This window comes from Canis lupus, chromosome 19 (genome assembly GCF_011100685.1).
Source record: "Canis lupus familiaris isolate Mischka breed German Shepherd chromosome 19, alternate assembly UU_Cfam_GSD_1.0, whole genome shotgun sequence".
In the NCBI taxonomy this organism is placed as follows: Eukaryota; Metazoa; Chordata; class Mammalia; order Carnivora; family Canidae; genus Canis; species Canis lupus.
The window spans coordinates 36,798,642-36,809,050 of NC_049240.1; the positions used below are offsets into that span (position 1 = coordinate 36,798,642).

The 10,409-nt window shown below is 43.4% G+C and overlaps 1 long non-coding RNA gene across 2 annotated transcripts; it reads left to right on the forward strand.

The window, feature by feature from the left end:
- The first annotated feature begins 1,231 nt into the window (after positions 1 to 1,231).
- Positions 1,232 to 10,164, forward strand: LOC119864390. Of its 2 annotated transcripts, none has more exons than XR_005373800.1 (3): positions 1,232 to 1,335; positions 6,339 to 6,426; positions 9,650 to 10,164. It is a non-coding gene; the product is annotated as an uncharacterized LOC119864390 (long non-coding RNA). The 2 variants fall into 2 exon arrangements; XR_005373801.1 differs by having other exon boundaries at positions 6,342 to 6,426.
- The last annotated feature ends 245 nt before the right edge of the window (positions 10,165 to 10,409 follow it).

Below are 10,409 nucleotides of genomic sequence, written 5' to 3' on the forward strand. Positions count from 1 at the left end.
TTTTTTATGTCTGTGTATGTTGGTGCAGCTGTGGAAGGAAATGGCATGTAGGTCCTCAAACTTAATCACCTCAATATGTCATGATAAGATATGAGAATCTGCATATGATAGATGAAACCAGCTTGCAGAAAACTTCCCAGAAATTACTAATGTTTAGACTATATTAGGCACTGTATCATATCTGAATTTGACCCATTTATGACCTTTGTACTTGGATTTTATATCCTGTCTACATCTTTTCCTGTATCTAACCTCAGCCCCACATTTTGATTTTCACTTTTCTATTATTTTGATATACTTTTGATCACAATGCAGCAGTCTTATTATGAATCCAATATCTCTTTCCCAGCTAATTGAGCTATGGTTATTTTTTCCAGTAGGAGGAATGAGATAGAAGCTAGTCTTGACACTCAGATTGCATTGGGCCTTCTCTATTTTTTGATCAGCATGTTGAATATCTCCATACATACATCAAGTGTTTCCATGGATCCAGAGCCAGTTCTTGGAAATATTTTTTTCTCTAGAGGGCATAGGAGGATGGATTTATATTGGCACTTTCACTCTTCCTTATTTTGCCATCTTTTAGAACCAATGGCTTCTAATTGAAGTGCCACAGTTCATTCCTATTGTCATGATCTTGCTTTACAGAACCATCGAAAAGAGGCTAAAGGCTGCGAAAGAGTGGGTGACTTTTGACTTACTTTGCAAAAAGTTCCTATCTCTACTTTTTGGAATGAGGTTGATTTTGGTTGCTGATATAGATAAAAAAAAGATGTTGCTGCACTACATAGTAAGAAGTGATACGGCTCTCTTGGCCTAACACACTGTTTTTTCCCAAAATACCAGTACAAAAAATTGTCAAAATCAAGGTGCCATACCTAACTGCTTAACTCTTCCCAGTAGTATCACATATTGTGATCGAATTTGTAAATAACTTATTACATGATGACACAGACAAGATTTCTCAAAATCTTACCAGATTGTTGCCTTAGGCATCATAGCATAAGTGTGTGGCATCACTATTAAGGAGTACCAAAGGGGAAAAAAATAGCCGCTCTAGATTTGAGTACCGATTATCATATTACTAGCTCTGATTTTAGACAAAGCTGTGAAACACTTATAAAGAAAAATAAACTTTTGGAAATTATCTTTCACTAGGGAATATTCACTAAATCACTGCAGAATGAGGTAAGACCCTTACCTCCTCCATAACAGTTCTTTGTTCACTTTCTTTAGGATACTCTTAAACACCACAATTCAACATGAGGCTGTGTCTTAAATGGAAAATGGGTTTTGTCTCCTAGGTAAGAAGATCTATCTCCATAATAATTAAAGGTAATGACTGCAAAACACACCATACATAACATATATTCAATAAGCAATGGTTATCAGTATTATCATAATTCTTATATGATTATTATTTTGTGTTATGGCTAATGCAAATTTATTTTTAAGGACACAAGCTACCCTTGATAGAAATGGCAGGGTTAGGTTTTTGACGCTGACAAGCTAGCGGCCAGACAGACCCAATGCAAAGTTGCCTCATGTGGCATCACTGTACTAAATAAAGCTCAGCTCCACCTGGAAGCCCCAGCTGACTTTTACTAGTTGCAGTGTCTTTGGAAGCAGCTATCTAATGCTGTGAGTGGGATGTTCTGTGGGAAAGATAGGCCTGCTTGAGGGGCCCATATCTGATACGGTGTGTTTAAGTTGGAAGAACATCTCTGGCTGTCTATAGGGACAGCATTATAAGGGGAAGTACACAGGCTTTGAGATTTGAATCCAGCCCCATCATTTCTTAGCTATGTGAGTTTAGCAAGTTGCTTCATCTCTTAGAGAACCAAGTGTCTTATCTGTGAAACAGGAATGATGATACCTTGCAGGATTTTTGTGAAAATCAGAGATAATATATAGGAAGTGTTCAGTACACCATAAGTGCTACATATGGTATTATTTAAATGCTTTAGCAGCATCTATCTATGATCCTTATTTTGGAGGTTTTATGTAAGGATTAAAAGAAAAAATATGCATGTAAAGTACCTGATACATAATAGATCCTTAACAATCAGCAAACTCTTATGTAAATTTCAAAGAATACAGTTATTTAATGGGCTCCTTTAAGTATAACTCTCAATTTGGAGTTAAGAGGCTTATTTTAGTCTAGGCTCTAGTGGTAATACATTCTGTGCTCCTGAGCAAAACACTCTGGGCCTCAGTCTCCTCGCTTGAAAGTTAGATATTTGGATAAATAGGAAAGCAAAATGTCCCTTTTTCTACCGAAAATGATACTTTCTTATGCCTTTTAAGGAAGAAGCATTATGATATTGGGGAACATTCCAGAAGCCCAACTAACACTAACAAGTTAGGGTCATTAACTTTGTGAAATGAATAAATTCATTGAAAATGAAAGTGAAAGCAAATGGTTTATGCACAGCCAAGTTCATTCATTGAGATGTATTTGCTGTGCATCTGAGTCCTAGAGAAAATTGCACTGGGTTCTGAGCTCCTTCAAAAGAGACGTTTGAAGGAGTCGTAAATGTTTTCTCATATCAGAATAGTTAGCTTTACTTTAAATTTAGAAGGAGCCTTTTCTCTGGGTGTTAAAGAAGCAATAAACACGTCACCTGAACCTTCTTTCTAGCAATATTAGCTATTAGCAATATTATTCTGAACCCCACCTATTTTCATTTAAAAAGATTTTTAAGAATAACACCTTTTTGACAAAGATCAAGATTACCTTTAAAGAACCTTTCCTCTTAATTAAAAGTCTATTGATAACATACTCTTCAAAGCGTTTCTTTGAATTAAATATTGTGGGGGTAGGGTGGTGGTGAATGAGAAAACTTCTCTGCTTCAGGGAATTTTTTTTTTTTTTTTTTTTTTTTTTGCTTCAGGGATTTTGAAACAAATGTTACTATTGGGTTACACAGAGGCTTTAGCAAGCAGATACAATCTTCAGTCTTCATTTATTTGTTTTAGTATGCTCAGTGCCAGGCACATAGTAGCCACTAAAATGTTTGTTAAACAAATGGAATGAATAAAAAAAATATCTTTTCACAGTCTCCAACAAGAACAGTATAAACTGTCTTGAATGGGGTAATGGTAGGTCCTGTTTTTAATAGAAATTAACTGAGCAGGGCACCTGGGCTTTGGGAGTAGTTAGGGAAGGGGAGAGACCGGATGGTTTGGCACCTGTTGGGACCTCTTCCTTCAGACAGAGGATGGGATGGAGTAGTGTGGAGAAGAGGCAAAATATTCATTGTTGTGGGTTTTTGCATTCATTCTCCAGCCCAAAGAAGGCCTAGTGGCCTCCTCCATCAGTGGTTTGGTGTTGGGTGTGCATGTGTTGTGGGAATTGGGAAGGAATGGCTGAGCCTTGCTGGAGCTATTGGGAAGATGTAAAGGTTGCAAAAGGAAACTGTCTGAGACTGAAAAAGCTTTTATATATGAGATAGAGCATGTGAATGATTCTTGAACTCTCCTTTGGGACTTGATGCTGCCCTCTGTGCTGGTTTACATATTGACGATGACCCTTCCTTTCTAGAGGATTGAGAACTTCACTTGATCCCTAGCAGTGTTTGTTGCTTATGGCAGCAGAGGAGGACCAGACAAGGTCCAGGTGGTATGAAACAGAAGGTAGAACCAGACAAGGTCTAGGTGGTATGAAGTAGAAGGAAGAGTATTGTACTAGAAGTCAATGGCCCAACTGGTAGGCGGTGTGGCTTTAGGTAAACTATTTAACCTCCTTGGGTCTCTGTGACAGCATCTTTAAGGTCAAGAGATTGGACCAGGTGCCATGTGCTCTGTGCTAGGTGCCAGGCAGTGGCACCTAGAGTTAAGTCACACATAGGCTTGGTTCTCAGTCTTGCTGATAAGGGCTGTAAACAGAAGTTAATGGAAACTTCCAACAGGTAAAGAGAAGGAAATGACTAATTCTGTTTGGTAAGGCTTAGGAGCTGACATCGAAGAGTAGGAATTTACTAGAAATTTATTAATTCTGTCATCGTGGGACACCTGGGTGGCTCAGCGATTGAGTGTCTGCCTTTGGCTCAGGGCGTAATCCCGGGGTCCCAGGATCGAGTTCCACATCGGGCTTCCGGCATGGAGCCTGTTTCTGCCTCTGTCTGTGTCTCTCTCTGTGTGTCTCTCATGAATAAATAAATAAAATCTTAAAAAAAAAAAATACTGTCATCATTCACTAAATCCACAAATCTTGGCTGGGTGCCTACTGTATACAAGGAATGGAGAAATGTCTATGAAAAAACAGCCAAGATCTTTACCTTCATTCAGTGGAATCTAAGCTGGGGTGGTAGGGGAAGTTGGGAAGGAGGGCTATTTCTATATAACATTTGGTGAACATGTAGTCTTGTCCAGTACACCCACAGCCTAGATAGATTATATCCCCATTGTACATTGAGAAAGCTGAAACCTAACAGAATAAAACCATTTGCTGAGCTCACATAATAAGATGTCATAAGTACTCCAACCCTCCTTGTTTTCAGAGCTCAAGCATTTATTTTTTAAAAAGATTTTATGTATTTATTCATGAGAGAGAGAGAGAGAGGCAGAGACACAGGCAGAGGGAGAAGCAGGCTCCGCACAGGGATCCCGACGTGGGACTCGATCCCGGGTCTCCAGAATCAGGCCCTGGGCTGAAGGCGGCCCTAAACCGCTGAGCCACCCGGGCTGCTCCAAGCAATTAACTGTGTTGCAGTTCCACAGCTCACTGGGTAGGCACTGGCTGTGCCTGTCTAGCAGTCAGTCCTTCTCTGGGGGACAGCTTATCTATTTCCCTTTGGAGATCTAACCCCTCCCACTCAAAGTGCAGTTCTCATCCCCCACCCCCACTCCCCAGGCATCAGAGGCGAGGGCCTCACTCAGGCCTGGCCTGTCAGATCACGCATCCTTCTGGGCACAGTGATGGCCCAGCAGCAGGCACATGACAAGCCGCACCAGCTGGAGTCAGCGCCTAGGCTCTTGCTGAAAATATTGACAAGGAGTCTTGTTCTTTGGCCTAGGATTTTTAAACTGTGAACTGTAAGCCCAGAGCAGCTGACAGTCTTTGCTTCCACAAGGGGAGAGGGTGCCTGCCCAAGAACAAAGCTGACAGAGAGGAAATAGGCTCAGAGCAACAATTTCTAGACAACCAAATCTGAGCTCTTAGATCTAATTTTGCCTGAAATGGGCACTACTCCTGTACTTCTCAGTTCCATGAGCTAATCGGTTTCTTTTGTCCACATAACATAGTCTGGGTTATTGTCACTTGCAACCCAAGAGTCCAAAAGAATACAACCTCCAATGGTGTGTGGTAAAAATTTTTTTTTCTTTCTCCCTAGTAGATTCTTCACAACCCCTGCAAAAAGCCTCCATCAGGCTCACCTTAACTTTGTTCTGGGAGGTTAACAGGATGTGGCCTTTGCATGAGTCTTTTGCACTCTGCTATCTCAGAACTCTGTCCCCAGTGTTGTCACTAAGTAAGCCAGACTCCACAAATGAAGGGATGGATTGGGCAGCCCCGTTTTTGAACGTTAACCAGTATCTCTTCCTTAGTCCACTTCAGGGCCTCCACCACCCAGCTATGGATCCTTTCTTCTCCACACGGGGACCCCAGACACCTGTCCCTCTCATTTTGGGAATGTCATATTGAGGTTATGTGTGATGTCAGACCAGGAGCAGCATGCATGGAGGTTAAGGATGACCAGAGGGGACAGCTTCTTCCCTGGTCCTAGTTTCTAATGTCTTTTTCAGGCTTTGAATCCTAGAACCCACCCCTGGATAGTTTGCCTAATGCAGCTCTTGTCCTTGCTGCCTGAAGGCCAAAGCAGGAGTGCTTCTTGCTTGACCAGCACAGTTCAGACAGGGACCTCAGCTGTTAAAGAGAAATTATTCTGACACTGGTTGAACTGGTAATATTCAAGGTTATTGCAACAGGGGTCTTAGGTTGCAATAGGGGTCTCTCCCCTGAACACAACAAGGACAAGTCAGGATTTGTAAACAACAAGCACAGTGAAGGGGTCAATAGCTGGAAAATCTCCAAGAGGAGACATCAAGTGTAGGAGGATTCTAGCTCAAGACAGGAGGAGGACAGCCTTCAAAAATGGGTGATGAAGAACTTGGTCAGATATTAAGGGCAATCAGATATCAAGGATAGGGAATGGGTTTCACATGATTCTTCTCTGAGATTGGGTTAGTCTTGGGCCCAAGGATGAGGCATAGCCATAAAGAAGGACCAAGGGAGCCCGACTAAAGCTTGGTCAAGGAGAGAGTCTTTGTCCTAGCTGTAACCTTGGATGGTTTGACATTTTCCTCTGGGCATCTAAGGGCTCTCCTTCTTTCAGCAGGGTCTAGAGTTGAAGACTACAGCAAGCGAGTCAGCATGGGACACTCGGAACCACGTGTTGGAGGCACCTGTGTCCAGCGCTCTCTGTAAGTTACCAGTCTCATTACTTAAGCAGAGACTTTTAAGTCTACCCCTGGGTAGTGTTGAACATCTGAGTTGAACAACCCTGTGACTCTCACCATTCAACAAATGCCTCTGGAGACCTCAGACATTCATCCTCATCAACAAAAGTGTGGTTCACTTGAGGCCATAAATGAACTCACACGCTGGGCCTCTAAGGCACCCTTTCCATCAGCTGTCCCTTTCTCCCTTGGTCCCTACTTCCCTTGTAGCATCTAGTGTGCTCCTCCAGCCGTGGATGAAACGTGCTCTCTCTGCTGTTACAGGAGCACCCCTGAGACCAGTCTCACCTTTTTGTAAGAAGGAGCTTCCCAGGGCACCTGGGTGAATTAGTGGTTGAGCATCTGCCCTTGGCTCAGGTCATGATCCCACAGGGTCCTGGGGTAGAGTCCCACAACAGGCTCCCTGCAGGGAGCCTGCTTCTCCCTCCACCTCTCTCTGCCTCTCTCTCTGTGTCTCTCATGAATAAAGAAATAAAATCTTAAAAAAAGAGAGAGCCTCCCTTTGCTCCAATGCCTGCCTGAGGATATGGGGCTGAGCTCTGGAGGTGTTTCATGGTAACATTTGCGCTGGACCAAGACCTCCAAATAAAGTCACTCTAGAAGCTTGGCGTCCCTTTGTAGGAATGAAGCCATCCTTTTCAGGAGTGTTGTGTAGAGGTCAGCTTGCAGATAAACCTCCATAATGCCTGGGAGGGATGTCTGATGGAATCCAAGATTTAGGGAGACTGAGTGAGTCCTGGGTAAAACGAATCCAGCATGGGAAGCCATATTTTTTTTTATAATAATAGTAAAGGAGTAGGATTCCCCAAGGATAGCCTGATATGCACCCTGAAACTAGCTATGGGGAGAAAGCTGTCTGTGGCCTTGTAGTTCCATCATGCTGAATCCCAGGATCCCACAAATATGGGTGCTATGCATCTTCCTTAAGTGAGTTAGGAAAGATACAATTGTTAGAGTGAGGCTTCCTTCCCAACAGACCTGTTGAACTCTTCTGAGACTAGTGACAGGTCTGCACTCTCCACTGGGTCAGAGGTCAAGGCCACTGTGGGTGATAGCCTCCCTGTGGAAAGGGACAGAGCTGTCAAGTGATGCCTCCTCAGGGACACAGGCTCGCTCACATGTAAGACATACTGTGGGGGATTTTCAGGAGTGTGTGGAGTGAGGGAGAAGACCACTACAAGAATTGAAGTTCTTGACCATGCCAGGGGCTGCTTACAGCCAGAGAGATGAGGATGTTAATGTTGTAGTCACATCTGGCTGGCAGGGGTGGGGAGGAAGGAGCCCAGGCACACTGCGGATGGAGAGGGGGTCATGAGGAATCTGTTGAATCTCAGCCCAGTGTGGATTTGCACCAAATCTAGGATGCCAACCTTCTCTCCCTGCCTTCTCTGTTGCTTCCTTCTCAGTTCCCCCATTACTCCAAGGATGGAGCAGGAATAGCAAGAGGTTGCACTGAGCTTCATAGCTCTTAGGAGGGTCCCATGCAGTTAGGATAGGAGAGCTTCATTGGGACTTTTTTTTTTTTTTTAGATTTTTAAAAAACTTACTTATTCATGAGAGACACAGAGAGAGGCAGTCACAGGCAGAGGGAGAAACAGGCCCCATGGAGGGAGCCTGATGTGGGACTTGATCCCAGAACTACAGGATCATGGCCTAAACCAAAGGCAGAAGCTCAACTGCTGAGCCACCCAGGTGTCCCTTCACTGGGACTTTTAAGAGCAATGGGTCCTGCATGCTAGATGTACCTACAGGGGTGTGACACACAAAATTCTGGGGGGAGGTGCCTGGAGCTACAGGAGACAATTGAGTTCTGCAAGGGTTTGGGAGTAGGACATTAACAGGACCAGAGGAGGAACAGGACCCTGTAGTAAATGTCAGGGTGCTCTAATTTATCTTCCTCACTGGTCTCTCAGGAAACCCCCATTATTAACTTCTCTACCAAGGCCTAAAAGACCTCTATTAAAATGCAAATGAGATTTGTGGAGGACATCCCAATGAGCCCTTACCAACAATTAACACCTTAGCTGACCCTCCTTTCTTAGGAGGGAATTAGCCCTAGCAGAAGGGGACCTAGGGCAACTAAATTTAGATGAGAAGGGTGAGAAAAGGATCTCAGTGTGGGTGGAGCTGGGAAGGTGGCACACCAGAAAAGCCAGCAGCAGCATGACAGCATGGAGGGAATGACTTTCCAGGGGACACAGAAGAGAGGTGAGCAGAGAAGGACTCAAATCAATGGCTTCGGCTTTCAGTTTCACGTGGGGTTGAAATTGTCCATATGACTTAGCACCAGCCTTTCCTGATACGAGACTGACCCCTCAGTAATCACGGTCAAGAGCATCAGAAGTCCAAGTAACACATGCCTTCTGCCCCCCCCCATTCCCCCCCCATCCCCAGCAGCGGTCCCCTTGCCCTTTCAGATAGACAATCTGTGCTCCCTGGTCTGCCCCAGCCAGCACTCCCCCCCACCAACATGACTTAGCTTTAAACAAAAGGGCTTCTAGAAGCCCCTTGCAGAGAGACAATCTCTAGCCTGCTCACCAACCACAGCAGGTAACAGACCGTAGACATACAACAGCACCTTATAAACAATATGAGAACTGTTGGTCTTTTAGCCTAGAATTATTTTCAGACTCAAACCAGGCTGATTATTCATTTAGACTCACTCCCCTTTTGAGTTTTCTGAGCCTCGTGAATGGCCCATGTCACCTGGGGGTGAGCAGTGGAACTGCAGGGTGTGTTTTTCAAAGCACTTGCTCAGCTGTTGGCCTGATTAATGGGTCTCAGTTTGGTACCCGATGGTTTATGGAAGAAAAGAAAGGTATGTTTCAGTCATTCCAAATTGACTTCTCCCCTCATCTCAGGACATCTAAATTGATCCTCTAACTGATTCTTAATTCTATAAATCAGACCAAATGTTTAATGCTTAACGCTGGCATATTCATTTTATATCGGATTTACAATAGATTTTATGGTCGATGTAACATTTTATAGAATGTTGGGGCCCTTTAGATAATCAATATATTAGGTTCATTTATGACTGTTTTTATAAGGATAGAACTATAATTTTGCTTTTTTAATATTATAGACATTTATAGTTACTTCATTGTATATTACTGGTCCTATCTGTAATTTACTTGATGTCGGTTTCTTGGCCAGAGTTCCTACCCTCCCTCCTCTTCTCCTCCAGATCAGTGTCTCCTACATCTAGCCAAATTCTGCTTTCTCGTGTTACAGTGAAATCAAGGACTTCCTAGATTATCTACCCAAATTGGAATTTCTTGAAATATATGAATATTGTTTAAAAAAAACCCACAAAATTCAACTGAATGAATTTTAAGGATCTCATTGGCTGTATTTGATGATTCATGAACTGGATGGCGTCCAATCCAGCACACAGAAAGGAACTCAGAGGAACAAACAAAATAAAAGACTTTTATAGGCAGAAGGGAGCAAGAACAAGGAATTATGCTGGGCAAAAAAGCGAACTGGTTATTGCAAGGTCACTTTCACATGGGGCAGATTACCCAAGTAGTGCTGATCAAGTGATTCCCGATTGGCTGGTTGAAGATTCCATTTCTGGGAGAGCCAACACCGTAATCAAGTTAAGTCTCAGTTTGGTGATGTGGGGTTTAGCATTAATGGACTCCATTTGGGGCCTATTGTCTTGTTTTTAACAGTATTAATAAATTCTGAGCAATGGAAGCCAAGAAGCTAATGTTTGTGAGACATTCTTAATATCACAGAGTGTGAGTGAATTCTTAAAATGCATCTCAGCCCTCAGCCTTTGCAATCACTCCTCTGTGCCCAGAGTCTGGGGCAGGTAGAAGGCTGTGGCCAACTCTGGGTGGGAGCACATGCCTCTGCGTCTGCCCACCTGCTGTCCCCCTGCTTCTCTTGTTTTGTTTGGTTTGGCTTCTGCTATGCTTTTACAAAACAGCTGATAGGTG